This window comes from Haplochromis burtoni, unplaced genomic scaffold (genome assembly GCF_018398535.1).
Source record: "Haplochromis burtoni strain Fernald_Lab_line unplaced genomic scaffold, NCSU_Asbu1 Contig_15, whole genome shotgun sequence".
Lineage (NCBI taxonomy): Eukaryota > Metazoa > Chordata > Actinopteri > Cichliformes > Cichlidae > Haplochromis > Haplochromis burtoni.
In genome coordinates this window covers 3,555,170-3,570,534 of record NW_024582376.1, presented here as the reverse complement: position 1 = coordinate 3,570,534, position 15,365 = coordinate 3,555,170, and the positions used below count along the sequence as shown (strand labels likewise).

The 15,365-nt window shown below is 37.1% G+C and overlaps 1 protein-coding gene across 2 annotated transcripts in view; it reads right to left on the bottom strand.

Annotated features, from left to right (window-relative positions):
• Window positions 1-7,244: 7,244 nt before the first annotated feature.
• The window catches only part of zgc:172282 (leucine-rich repeat and fibronectin type III domain-containing protein 1-like protein), a 175,271-nt gene continuing 167,150 nt past the window's right edge, over window positions 7,245-15,365 (bottom strand). For both annotated transcript variants that reach the window (XM_042218137.1, XM_005915938.3), the window contains one exon: window positions 7,245-8,135. The gene's annotated coding sequence lies outside the window, so the exon portion shown is untranslated. The remainder of the gene's footprint in view (window positions 8,136-15,365) is intronic.

Below are 15,365 nucleotides of genomic sequence, written 5' to 3'. Positions count from 1 at the left end.
AATTAAGGAGTCATATGCATACAAATTCAGAAAATATTTTCAGAGTCCAACCATATCAATGTTTTTCCTTTGTGGTTTTTCTCACAGCAGCTCCCTCATCTGTAAAATTTGGGCTGGGAGAGTATGGTAACTTTGGGTTTAATTAGTTGAACTAAACTTGATGAGATCTTGTGGTGCGCATCCAAGCTAAGCTAAAACCAGGGGAGAGCTGAGTTTTCAGTTATCTTGCACCGTGAGCTGTCCTCATTAAAACACATCTGATGGTTGTCTGCAGAAGATTAAACGAAAAACACCATGAGGTGCTCTTATTATAAATACTGAGCTCTGCTGATTACAAACAATTGCCTACATCACCCCTGCTCTTTTTGCTTAGCAAGTAGATATCCTCTTTAAAGTCCATTTCCACTTTAATTATGGTTTAACTGTAGACACTGTGGAGTTTGTAAATAAAAAAAAAAAACAGAAAATCAGACAATGACACATTCAGAGTTATTCATAATCTGTTTAGCAAGAACAAAACCACCTATTTAGCCTTAATTCATTCAGTGACTAAACCACCAGCCTGACCCAGGTGAAATGCAGGCAGGTAGATGGAAAGACATTTTATTCATCCAGTGAGTCATTCTGTCGCTTTTATAGCTCGAGTCATTATGAAACACAAGGACACATGGGGCAGGGTGCATAAATGATGTGCATGCATAAAGCCCATACATATGCTCATTCCTCCACATAAACAGGTATTTATTAGGGCAGTCTGTGAATGTGCAAAGGTCTCGGATTCTTTAAATTATAATATTTTTTATAATATTTATATTATATATTAATATTTATAATGATTTTTTTTTAACACAACCCCAGTTTGATGTTGGGAAATATGTCAACAAAACATTTAATGTCGATTTATGTTCATTTTGGAAACTTCTTTTGTTCTTGTATTTTTTATAAGGCTGCTAGGAAAAAATAATACAAATTCTCCCTTTTGTGTGCCCACAGTTTAAGTTGGGAATCTACTGAGTGTTCAACAAATCCATCCAGCGGTGGCTCGGTTGCTTGGCTTGTGCAGGGAGTGCCATTAGTTGAACTTCATTTCAGTGGAGTGTTGACTTCCCTCCACTGTGAGAGGCAGCCTCCGTGTGATGTGTGATCTGCGTCACGTGGCGGACCACTGGCATGAAGGGGCAAAGAGGGGGAGTGCATTTGGTATAAAAACTGAAATGGCACAATGTCAACCCGTCACCATTTCATGCTCTGTTACTATGGAGACATCATAAAGGAGCGCTGTCATACCCAGTTAAAAATATGAAGTATTTACCACTCGTTGCCATGTTAGTTCATCCTCATTGTTTGGATTCGTGAAACGTAGACAAAAGGCTGAAGTCCTTGATGCAGCTAAGGCATGAGAGGATGAGAAATCCTCCTTGCAAACATGGTCCTTGATTTCAACAGTTTTAAGCCTTTCTTCAAAAGATCCTTTTAAGAGAATTTAAAATGTAAAAAGTTTTTAATGCAAAGAGGAAAATCATGATAATGAAAGTATTATTTTTATAATCTTTGTAAATAATTTGGCTAGGAGATTATTTGCATACAGTAAATGCAAATGACCAAGAGCTCAAAGCCTCTAGTCATTGATTGTCTTCTATACTGTGTGCACTTTATTATACTTTTAACAACTATGTAAAAAAATTAAAGCCAGCGTTATTACCGCCACTCAAAGTAAAGACATAAAGCAGATAACAAGTCAGAAGTCTGAAGGACTCTATCGCAGTTTCCTTCTAATTTCAAGCCCTGTGTAATTTATGATAATTCAAACAGATGGTAGAAGGTTTAGTAAATGTTAGCGCTGAGCAGTTTCAGCAGTGTCCTGACAGTTTATTCTTCCATGAAATTTGTGCATATATGTGGTATTTTGGTGCCAAGCACAGAACGCATGGTACACAGGTGGGAAGAGAGGAAGAAAATAGGTAGGGGGTTGTTCAAATAAGGCAGTGCAAAGCTAGTTATTGGCATTCTGGCAGAAAACGTCTATTTTTGCATAGAAAATAGGAATATCAAACCTATGTGTGTTGTTGGCACCACTCTGATGATACTTTGCCAATGAATGTCTATAAAGAACGAAATCCAAAATGTAATTTGCAACGGATATGTATGGACTACAAAAATAACATTTATTGTGGACCTTGCTGAAAAAGTCTTTGCAGGAGCAAAGACTAGATCCTAGAATAGATGCTTGAAATAGGCTCTCAAAGAGCGTCATAAGAGACTATAACACTCTTAAACAAGGATTTGCAGTACTATCTAACACTATCTGGTAATAAGGTGTAAAGAAGAGGGTAATAATTGCTAAATTAACAACCAACTTATACATTGTATCACCAATGTTTAGTAAGGTAATACTAATTGAAGCTTTATTTGGGTAACAACTTTTTAATAACGTGGAAACAGACATACACCTATGAGGCTAAGCACATTAATACGAGTATTGTTACATACTGGTAACAATATAATAATCTCTAGGTAATAAAACAGCAACACCTCTGTATTGGGATTTTCATTACCTGTAGTAACCTCAAGTTAATTGGGTATTGGTTGATGTTTTAACATATTTGGACATTATTAGGCTGTTATGAAGTTTAGGATGGAATAAATGCTACCTTATGTCCACCAGCTTTCTTTACTGCTTGAAGGTAACAGTGTAAATATTATGTATTAATTCTTCTAGGTTTTTTTTTTATTGTAAATGTTTTATTTACATGCGTTATTTATTTATTTATTTGTTTATTTATTTATTTATTTATTGTTAATATATGTTTTTGTATTTAATTTTATTTTTCCAGCTATGTTGCTTTTAAGGTGCTTTATAGTTGGGATGGACTGGATTGGATGATGCTGTGGCTTATCACCTGGAAACATGCGTGTTATGGCTATCTTATATTACAGCACTAGGAAGTAAACAGCTATACAGGCAATCATAGCTCAAAAAAAATTTAATGGTGGGCCAATACAAAATGCTTTGGTTACATAAACACACTCTCATTAAGCCATAAGACCTATGATTGTAACCAAAAATACATTCTTTAAAAAGCACACACTTTAGCATCCTGACTATATGGAAGTTCAGTTTAGCTGCCACTGTAAACACTACTATAATGAAAATATTATTATCATTATTATTATTACTAGTGTATAATGATGTCGTCCTTACTTAAACGTAATCAGGGCAAATAATCAAGTGTTGCTTTTCTCATTGACTTTGTTTTTATTACATAAGCTTAGTCCTTTGTTTTAGGTTACAAGACTAATTATAAGCACAAAATGATGACCATATGTAGGGCTTGACAGATGTGCTGTCCTAGCAGTTTTGCTAGTTTGTGCCTCTGCGAGTGCAAAACCATCTAAGTTTTCTTTATGTGGAAGATCCAGAAAAATAATGGGCAACACTGATTTGGCCTGCTTGTTTCCTGTGTAGACTGCACGGGAGAGAAGGGAGTCCTCACAGGCAAAACACATCCAGGTGTAACAATGGATGCCCCAAGTGTGAACGAGGAGGGGATGTTTAACACTTGCAAATGAGATTCCAGCAGATGTCGTGGGTTTAAATCTAGCTTAGGATGTTGGCCACATGTCCTCCAATGCTTTCTTTTCCAGCATTTCTTGTATCAGTCCACTGAGACTAGATCAAGAAGGGAAAATATAAATATATTCAAAAAGAAACTCAAAACATCAAGCCACTGAGTGTGCAGGCAGTCTGGGGGGAAAAGAGGTTTCAGCCACGCAAGTAGTGATGGTACATAAAGTAAATAATAAAGAAAATGAACATTAACAACCTTGTGGCTGTGGCTACAATGTAGCTTGCCATCACCAGTGTGTGAATGTGTGCGTGAATGGGTGGATGACTGGATATGTAAAGCGCTTTGGGGTCCTTAGGGACTAGTAAAGCGCTATATAAATACAGGCCATTTACCATTTAAAAATACATTTTTAACAAACCCTCATTCATATGCAAACCTTTCTCTGAATGTCTTTCCTTTCTGATTTTCTATCATTCAGGCCCACAGATGTGAGACATCTGAGGATCTAAGGTTGTTTATGGACCTTTCCTGTACTGTTTCTATTATACCCTATAGCACCTTGTACAATTCCTTTGAAAGGTCCAGTACAAACTTATTAATATTTATGTGGGTGTTTTTCAGATGCACACAATGCGTGGACTTCTTTATCTACTAATACGACTCGGTGTTGCATTTGTAAGAGGATTTTCAAGGCTCTCTAGTCAAGGCTAAAAGTCTCTATAAAGAAATGTTAGCATTACTATCTTTTTTTTTATCAGGTATCAGGCTTGCACTGACTCTGTGGTATATCTTCTAACCTATTAAAATTATAATTAGATTTTTTCCCTACTTTTCAAGGTTTAGATTTAACAAGCACTAGAAAGAAACACTCACTGCGGCTATGCTGATAATTTCGCGACCTGCCCAGGACACCACGATAAAAGTTCCTGCTCTTTGTATTTCTTCTTCTTCTTAATTCCATCGTGCTGACACATATCTGTGTGCAGACTTTTGTTTTACTTTACTTTGTGTGAACATTAACTTGAGAACATGACAAGAATTCAACATGTACACTAAGTCTGGCCCCTGTAGAGAAGATGGTCTGATTAAATTTGGAGTGCCTTGCTGAATTGATTTACATATTAATAAATGTAAAAATAATTTTCCTGAAAGCACTAGGACTATTCAGTGTAAGATACAGTTTAGCTTAATACTTTCCCAAGAATGTTGACATGAGTATCTGCTTTGATTAATGAATTCAGCAACACAACTTATTACATTTATTATACAGTATCCTGGTAATTGTGATGGGGTGTTGTCATCTTAAATGCCTCTTGTTTTATTCATACTCCTTTCAGGAAAACTTTTGAACATGTACACATGCAAAAGTGACCGTTTATAAATAATTAATTCTTCGTGATGATAATGACTCTTAGGATGGTTTTGATTTTGTTTTGTATTGCGTTGTTCTACTCTGCTGATTTCCCGTTTTAATCACATTCGCTTCCTGCTGTAAAACTCCAAGAGTGAAACATGAATCCCAGTTTAATATTGGGTGCTTTCTCAAAAGGAGACTCCAGGTTCTACATTTTCTAGAGCCTCTCATAACATACAGGATGACATCTTTTTACCCCCTCTTTTGGCCCTTTGTTCCCTTCTGTAAATCTAGTAGTACGGATATATTTTTCTTTAACCTTCATTAAACTTCATCCATTGTAATTCTTTATGCCTTATGAATAAAGACAAAAAAATACGGAATGGACAGGAAATAGAGTTAACAGGTGGTGATGAGAGTAAAGGAGAAGGGGGAGACAAGGATGTTGAAGAGCTGATCTGGCGATGGCTGCCTGCCAAGAACTACGGAGCAGAGAACTGAGAAATGGAGTAGATCAGGGGAGCAGAATGGAGTTGTAGAGATCAGACTGGGTATTACATATGAGAGGGAAAACAGAGAAGGGGAGAGATGGAGAGATGTGTGGCCTGAAAGTTGGGACAGTGCAGTATGAGGGAGAAAAGCAGTGGTGACTGAGGTGAATAGATGAAGGGAGGAGATAATGGGTGAGGAGGGAGAGGAGAAAAGCAGACAGATTTATAGCATGGTAACAGGAAGCAATAAGTGGGATCGAGAAACGCACAGCACTTCACTTTTTGCAAATGGTCACCTCCCTTTTGAAGGTTGTAATGCTCTAGTATAATACAGTGTGTTAGTGTATTAGTCCCCATGTTGGATTAATCCATCTGTCAGCATATGCAAAAAATAATGTGAATAAATATGGATAAATTTGATTAGAATTTCCTACCAAAGCTTTGCTGATTTTTCATTTCGGACATCACAAACACTGTAATTTAATACACGAAGCATTCCTCTACTCAGAAGTGCTTCTTTGTGAAGATTTAAACACTGATGAGTGGTGATCTGAAGGCATCTGAATTTTCTTTTTCTCCCTCTGAACTCAGCTGACAGGAGAATCGAATCGTGAATCTGTCTACGCCACGTCTGAAACAAAACCCTGGTCCCAACAGCAATTGTTGATCTCGGACATTCAATGTGAGCTCTAACATACCGCACTCCTGAATTTCATGCAATTGCTTTAATTAGTGTAATAGTATAGTAGTACTATTGCTTTTTGCTCAGTGAAAAGCTGGGTTAACCTCCAGCCCCCCTCGGTGACCCTGAATTATTGGATAAGTGAATAAAAAATTGATTGGTTGAATAAACAGGTAGTAGTATTATATTCTCAGCCCAGAAATGAGAGCGAGTGACAAGAGAAGGACAGCTGCTGCTGCATTAAACAGCACACACACAAACACACAGACTCGCACAAACACTGTTTACACTGCCCAGCAGGTCTCTTGCATATATGTCAAAGTACTATAGCTCCCTCCACCTGTTATGATTACGTGTGAATGGAGAATAACAGAAAGCTCCATCTAAGACTGAATAAAATAATGCTGTACTGTCAAAAATGAGGGGTCTGTATGTAAAGGATGTAACTCTAATCCCCCCTTTATTTTACTTTTAATCTAACAGAATATTTCCTAATTATCTCATATTTTCAATCAGTAGATGTTCATTTTGTAAATGATATTACTAAATAGATTTAAATCACAATATGGCATCATATGTGCAGGTGTGCAGCATGCCCTTGGGTTCTCATTCAGGTTCAGATTGTTGTTTGATATGTGAAAACCTTTTTTAAAAATGTGAAAAAATGGCAGTTATTCTGCCCAATTAATATAATTTTGCATAATCAGTATTTTTGAACGAGGATTGCAACATTATCCCCAGCAGAGTTATTTTTTTACACATGCAGCACTTTGCAGATCAAGAAGGCTAAGCTTCCTTGTGGAGTCTCAAGCCAACAATACTGAGATAGACTGATGCTGAATAATGAGCCCGCAACCTGGTCTTGCTAGATATTGTAGGTGACCTAAGATTCTAAGGTCCCACTTTATTGAACTGTACGCCCAGTTTGTTGCTCTGTCACTTACACCTTTACTATAATATAAGACATTTCAGAGTGAAAGGTATAAAGGTATAAAAATCATTGCAGATAAAAATATTTATCTGCAATGAAAACAACGAATGTCAGTTACATGCTAAAAAAAATGTTAGTTTTAGTTTTTTAAAGTTCATTTTAGTTTTAGTTAACAACTACAGCTACAACAAAAAAATCAAATACTCAGAGTGGCCAGTCTGGAGAAGGTCATCCATTTTTGTTTAATTTTATTAGAAAATATCCACACACCATAAAAATTACATGTACAAAACTATAAGATTTGAAATTGCTTTATGTACACATACAAAAGATAAAGCCCAAAGAAAAAAGTGAGAGGAATACAGGAAGGGGAAAAGTGAAGACAATGTGTTTTTATTTTTTTGGGTGGGGCGTGGGATGTGTTGCTTCTGGAATAGGTCAAAAGTTTTGAGGTTCTCCATCTAGTTCCTGGTCTTCTACCGATCTGCAGGGAGCTGTAATCATGACGATAATCATTATGGAATGGCTGGGAGTGCAATTCCATGCACAGATATGAATAATGCATATCCGTGATGCCGTATATATCACATATCCCTTTTCCACAAACCAGAGTCAAAGCATGAAAATGGTAAGGAGATGCTAGTAACAAGCACCTGGAATATTCTGATGATTAATATAAAGGGATATCTGCCAGACACATGAAGATGGAACTCCTCACAGATAGAACATTAGGTGAGATGTGGCCTGTTATCGCTCATGCCGTGTGCACGTAAATGCACTCCACTGTGGTAATAATGAAAGAGATAATGGAGATGTGCAAGGCCTAGATGACAACAGCTGAGCTATTAGCAATGTAAGTTGTGCAGTAATATACAGTCATACAGCATTTTTCTTCACATTAAACTATTCTGATTTGTAGTGCAGAACTCTTTTTCTTGTAAACTTATTCTGTGATGAAGGTTAAGGTTGATGATGTTTCGGATAAAAATCTTGGATGATATCAATAATGACTCATGATTTGGAACCCTGCTACTTGGCTTGTTTTCTCTTAACCATTAATTTGTCTTTCTGGACTTCAGACATGCGGCTTTCCTTCTGGTCACTGGGTCTGAAAGACAAAAAGAGAAAGAAATTAGTTTGGAATATAGACCCAGAATTGTTTTAAAATTTCAAATATACGAGGGTTTAAAATGACTTGTCCTACTTATTTCCTCACCACAAGACACGCTTTGTTACCACCTGATATGCACAGCAGCCATACTTTTAGCCTAAAGCTAAAGGAAATGTGCCTTTTATCTGAATAACAGCTGTTCTTATTGTGTCAGGGGCAAAATATCTGAAATGTGTTTTTGTTTGTGTATAAAAAGATTTTTTCTAAAAGGCCACAGGGATTTGACCACTTTTTATTTTTCATTTCTTCTGTCAGTTACATCTCTGTGGATTAGATCAAGCCAAATCCACAGACGATTACACTTCAAATTGAAGAGAGCTCTTAAAAGAGGTATTTCCTGTGCAGCCCCAGTGAGAACACATCTGCATCCCGCATGGGTTGGTTGTGCCTTGTTCCCATAAAAAGAGACAAACTAGCAACTAGGTTAATGTTAATACAATCACCACAAGCTAGACAGCTTTGTCACTTTCAGTGCTCTAGAGCACATGGAAAATCAAGTGTTTGACGTGATAACAATGATAAACCTCAACTTTGTGCAGTCAACTTATCACGTACAGCTGTTAAACCTGCAAAATAGTTATTTAATATTAATGTGCGTTTCAAAAGCCCCTAATCTGACAACAGCTACAAAATTACATAATGGGGCCTCATAATCCCCTGTTTAAACAGAATGAATATGTGCGCAATACAGTATTAAATGACTATAGATTTATTGAGAAAATGTGAACAAAGGCATCATACTCTTTGTAAAACTGGCCTCATTAGTACTGTAATGTTAGCATGCTAAAATGATTACAGTAGTGGTCACACTGTAAGTATTCCATGTGGGGGAACCTGGTGCTCATTGATTGGAGTGTAGGAAAGAGACGATTTAATGGTGATGCTTAAAAATAAATACATCAATAAATATGGAAAAGGGGTGACCGACTGGACCGGTGGTTGGTGTGTGTAACACAGGGGTGACAATGCCACAAGCAACGGGCAACAGGTTAGACACCTAATAAGTTACTGTGCACACCAATAGGGCCATATTGTGCTCTTTGTGAACACCTGAAAGACTCACCCTCCAACACCATCCACACCTATCCTTCCTAAGATAAGCACAAGAAATCAATCTAACGATGGGAGTTTCTCTTCTGCCTGCATGAGCAAATTATTTTCTTCTAAAAGATAAATGCAAGGGTTCTAACTTAAAGTCTGTCTAGTTGATAGATGTGCAAATGCTGGTTATACCACCGAATTCCTGCCACAACAGCCTGGCAAATGTGCGTGTGCGTAGCCTCTGTGACAACTCCTGCTGCAGGAACAACTGCAAAGATGTGTTTTAATCATTTTGCAGGTATTCATAAGCCCGGTTACCCCGATAACTCCCCATCAACGTCTTTATCAGGTGTATAACAGTTTTTCTAGTATGTAACATTAGATTTTCAAACATGGGTGCTCGTTAGCATCACAGATGGTCTCTTGTTTTTTTTTTATTGTCACTCTGCATTCAGACAAACACATTGTATGCATTATCCTGACTACTGTGTTTAAATGCTTGAAATGAAAGTTGAATTATCAACTATAGGTGACTAAGTTAATTAATGTCACACTGTATTAAAATGTATTGAATTTCTAATTTCTGTGAGTATAGTCATAGAAAAGCAATTAATCTGCATTCGCTATACTTTATCTTACTCTATGTACAAGAGCAATTACAGCCATGCAGAATTTCATTTATCGGGAAGAAAAATGCAAAGCTGTAGCTAATTACATGGAAATTGATCAAGGTGTTTTATGTTTTGAGTTGCCATTTTGTAGCCTTCTGAAAAGCACTAACATATTAGTTTGTTTCTGTCCCTGACCCACTCCCCCCAAATGCATCCTGAAGGTGCACCATACATCAAACAGAGCTGTGGCCTGCTGATGAAATACAGGTACAGCTTTTGTGCGTTACTAGAGGGCGGGAGGGAGAGAGAGCGAGAAGATTCTTTTTATACACAGGACATATATAATTATATGTTCTATATCAAGTAATCAAGTAATGCTGAGCAGCAAATTTGCAGCATTCAATTATCGCTTTCCTTTTTCCAGCTACTGCTATTATAGGGATTGTCTCTCTCTCACTCGTGCTCTCTCTCTCTCTCATGTGCATACACGTTCCTCTGATGAAACACAGTTGACTTTTACAAGTCCGTGTATCACTAAATGTCAGCCAGTTTCACTTGCTATCATGTTTGATTTTTAACATGGCTATAAATATAATCACTGCTCCCACATGCGAATCACAGGCTCTCAGTGCCAATTAACGATTATTCAGCTGTCCTGAGTGCAGCGTTGTGCTGTATACGGCAGATAAAAACAAAACAAAAAAATGCCCACTGCCAACAAATCCATCCAGCAGATTTAAATAGTGTTGTCGATAAATGGTGAAACTCTGCCACGATTGCTGAGCGCTACAGTAATATTTATAAGCGGGGACCAGGTGAAGGTAAAATTACTGCTTTGCTTATTTTTAGCTCTGAAATTCATATTCCAAAAATCACTTGGTTTGATGTGATTGTGGTGGTAGGCTGTCGACACAAATTGACAGCAATGCTTTTAAATGGCTGATTATGCTACTGACCTTCACAAACCGACACTGGAGCATTTAGAGCAATCTCTTTTGCATAACAAATCCTGCTGGTGCTCAGATGTTGCATGAAAAAACCCCCACACAAAACAAGAAAAACAATGGCTTTTAACATTCTGCAGCCCAGTCCTAAAAATGATTTTAGTACTGAACGTGGCCCAGAAAGATTAATTTTGTTTTCTAAGGAATAGTTTGCTACTCACAGACCCTGCTCCCAGGAATACAACAGGCTAAAATGCAAAAGTTTTGAACTGAATGACGCATGCACCAGTTAGCTGCGATATTAAAATGAACACAGGACCTCTGGGTATGTCCCGTGGTGTCTCATAGAGTGCTGGCAGTAGATCTTTCAGGTTCTGTGAGTTTGAAGGTGGGGCCATGGATTAGGCTTGTTCTGTCTAGCACATCTGGCATATGCTTAGAGTGGGCTCCTATTTTAAGCCATTTCTGAACAGGAACATTGTCCTGCACGTGTCATGGAATTATTGGTAAAAAAAAAAACTGAATAGTTGTTATATTCAATGAAGGACCTCTTCTTGGCATCACCTTAATATATTTGTAAATGTAAAAATTTCATTTTCTATACTATTAAAAACTTGCAACTCTTTTGGTTTAATTGACAAAGAGATGGTCTAGGAAACTGCAGGGCACGGCATGTAAAACCAGAGGTCAGGATGATACGGGCAACTGGCCAAACGGGCAGTTAGCCAAGCTAAGAGAAATGATGAACCAACCAATGCTGATGCTGGCCTGACAGCAGCCACTAGTGGGAATATGTATTTAGGTGGTCAGCTATATTCAAATGTTATCATGAATGAAATGTCTGGTGAATGCCCTGAATTATTAAACTTATCTATTTTTTCAGAATTTGGTACAAATGTTGACTTAGACTCAAGAAAGAAATAATTAGGCGCTGTCAGTTAAAGATCAAGGTCAACGTGACACATCTGTCTCGTTCTTGCAAATCTCTCAGGAACACAGAGAGGAAATGTTATCACATCTGGCACATTTACCTTCACTTTGACTCACGGGTGAACAGATCAGAATCGGGAAGTCAGAGTGAGAAAACACATTTTAATGATTTTTCATTTTCTATTCGAAAAGGACAAAGACCAAGTCAACACTCTAATTTTCTGCAAGAACACATTTGTTTACCATTATTTGTTGGGAACAGAGGGGGTGGATTGTGACCATAAGTCAAAGCTGTTCAGATGTTTGGTGTCAACTTATTGCATTTTGCTTTAATTTATGTATAGCAGTCTGGACAGATGTAAGCTGCAGCTTGACTGGTTGGTGGTGGCATCAGGGAGTAAGTAAGCAGAGAGCAAACTTATTTAGCCTCGTCTCATCATGCAATACACCATATTTTTTTCATTATTCACTTCTTCATCTAAACATATTCACCAGCTCTGCTAGCAATCTGTGGAGGTCTGGTGTACTTCACTGGGACATATAATTCGATATCTGTATCTTTCTAAGCATGTCTGTCTAACCACCTTAGGTGAATATTAGTAAAAAGACAAATCATCCAAGTTCACAAAAGCTGACTGGTGATTTTCCCTCGGATAACGCACTGTAAATGACTGATGTGCTAAAGTAGAACATTAGTCATCTGTAGTTTTTTACATATTTGATAGCAATGTGAACCATTCACCTAAAATACCTTTTTAAAAAAAGGGGGGGAATTCATTGCAAACTATATTTTGCCCAACACAAAAATATCTCCTCATGGTGCACTTGTGACAGAAAAAACACTGTCCCAATTAAAACTAGGAAAAATAAAGATGAGTGTTTTCTTGGGGGGGAAAACACCTATAATATGCCTCGTACGTTAGTGAAAATGCATGTTATAACATCACACAAAGAATGAAACACATGCTTAGAATGTACTCATTAAAATAGATGCATATATCCACTGCACGTGACATGACGTTTCCATAGGAATATTTCGTCTTGCTGAATGTGTGTCCACGTGTTCACACATTTGTTCATCTGTGCACATCATCTGCCTTGCAACAAGATCTTTCATTTGCCATCTAGAAGAGGCATCATACAATAAACACGCTTAAAAATAAACATGCATTGTGTGTATGCATTGTCATCTGTGATTCATACTATCATTTTTTTTTCTTTCTGAGTAACCAAAGACACCCTTATAGCACAATACAGCTGTATCTCAATAGGCACTGCATAATCCTCCACACATCCCACTTGCTGTTCTCCTGTCTTCTGTGTATTCTTTCTCCTTTCGTTCTCCTCCTATTTCACTCCTGCCCATCGCCTTCACGTCCTCTCTTCTCTCCTCTTCTTTTTCAAACTGTTTTTCTCCTTTCTGCTCTACAAAATCTTCATTTACGTAGCTTCTTATCATCCTCAGATTCTCCTTCTCATTTCACTCTTCTACCTAACAGTCCAGTTCAACAAGCCTTACTGGCAAGATAAAATCGTGCCTGAAGCACTGTGTATACCAGAACACCACATTAGCCTATAGTGGAAAAGCATGCATGGATATTTTGAATTATCTCACGGAGCCCGCATTTCCTGCTGGTGTTAGCATTTCTTTCCTACATTTTCACATTATTCTCCCTCTGGTACATGTTAGGACATGCTCTTGTAGGATTCTCTACTTATATCATTATGGATCAGACACCACAGTAGTACACACACACACACACTCCATGCTCACAGCGTAGACATTTTGTGTATTAATTTTGTGTATTTTCCTTTTCTAATATCTTGAACAGCTGTTTTTAGATATGTAAGTGTAACTGACAGAAACCTCATTCACTTGTACAAATAAATCAAATATAATAATTTTGATGATGATGATTTTCTACCATTTTTGACATGCTTAAACTGATCAATATGCCTTTTTTTTCGCATAGAGATTATAATTAATGCACAAAAATAGGATCTTAGCATGCTATAATGACCTGAGCTTAACTTTAGACATAAAAGAATGTCTTTCATTTGCAGAAACCGTCATTCACTTTAACAACTTACAGAATGGAAGGTAAAAAAAATGGCCATCGTTTTTATTAGTGAAGATAATGTTTTTTTCTTTGTTTCTTCCCCCAGCTGAATGATCTTGTCGTGGAAGGGATAAGCACTATATTCATGTAGGATGATAAACCAAACTGAGGTCATTAACATTAAACGTTAGGGATTATGTGAACCCCTGTCACATGAGAAAAAACAATGTCATAAATCAGTTTGACACGTCAGTTAACGAATTACATAAATTTGTTATCAATCATGTTGCATTATGTAACAATGCAAAAGACCAACCAATGCACTTTTGAGATAATGCTGTGCAGTCTGAAGAGGTCATTACAAAAATCAATCGCTTTGTGTTTAATAACAGCGTGCTAATTGTTAATTATTATGATCAGAGCTGAGTTTGCTAGTGTCAGTGTTGCTAGTGTGCAACATTTGGCTTTTCACAAAAGCTGGAATGACATCAATACCCTTTATGTCATTGCAACAATTACAATGGAATGAATCAATTTCTGTAGTTCATCACACACTAACAAGTTGGCAAAGATTTAATGTGAATGTACAAAATAAAAAGAGCTTCAGCCAAAGGTGCTAAAGGCTAGTTGGAAGATAAAAGAAGAGAACTGTTCGCTTATCAGTTTTGTCTTGTTTCTCTCTCTCTCTCTGCGGACAATCATCAGCATCAATAGTCAGAGGAGATGCTTACGGGTGTAAACAATTTGTGATATCTAAACCACTTCTGCAATCACACTTTCACATAGAAAGTGAGTTCACATAGATGCACACAGACAATTACTACGGTCATAGGTATATAAAAACTGTTAACTGTGATTGAAGTACTCTTAACAGCCACTTTGGTTCTTGTGTTTGTGTGCCAGACCAAGAACACTGACTGATTGATTCATTGCTGGTGCCATTACTGAATGAACAATGAAGGTGTCTGTGTCACTTTGTAATTGAAATGCAAATTTAAGCTGGAGACACCATCATTACTGGTTGTCCCTGCAACATCTCATAACCATCACTTACCAGAAGAAAATAACATCTTTGTTGTGCTGCCCAGTCAAAACACAGCAGAAATCACACGTTTCCTGTTACATTTCCTTTAACGTTACATACAGGAGTAATTACATGTCTGTAACATTTTAAAAATTTCTCTTGTTTTTATTTTACTTACTGAATCCTGTGTTCAAACTGCAACTACATTTAGTTTCTGATGTAAATAAACTTAAACTGGACTAAGTAATTACTGTAGGAACCCCCCCCCCAATAAAAAAAAAAAACAAAAACCAGGTTTTAGAAAACCATAGAAAAAACGTCAACACTTTCTCATATTCTTAATTTATTCTTAACTTTCCTATTGTTTCTATTGTTCACATCTTATTCCCCAACTCATATCAGATCCCTTGTTACCTCATTTTAAGAGAAAAAGCTACTTATAGTTACTTATAATAGGAAAAAAGTGTTATTTTGATTAAGCTGGCAAGTCTATGGATGGTCATTTAACATTTTATGTGTATTTATTGCACTGTTTCCCCACAATCAAGCCAATTTCT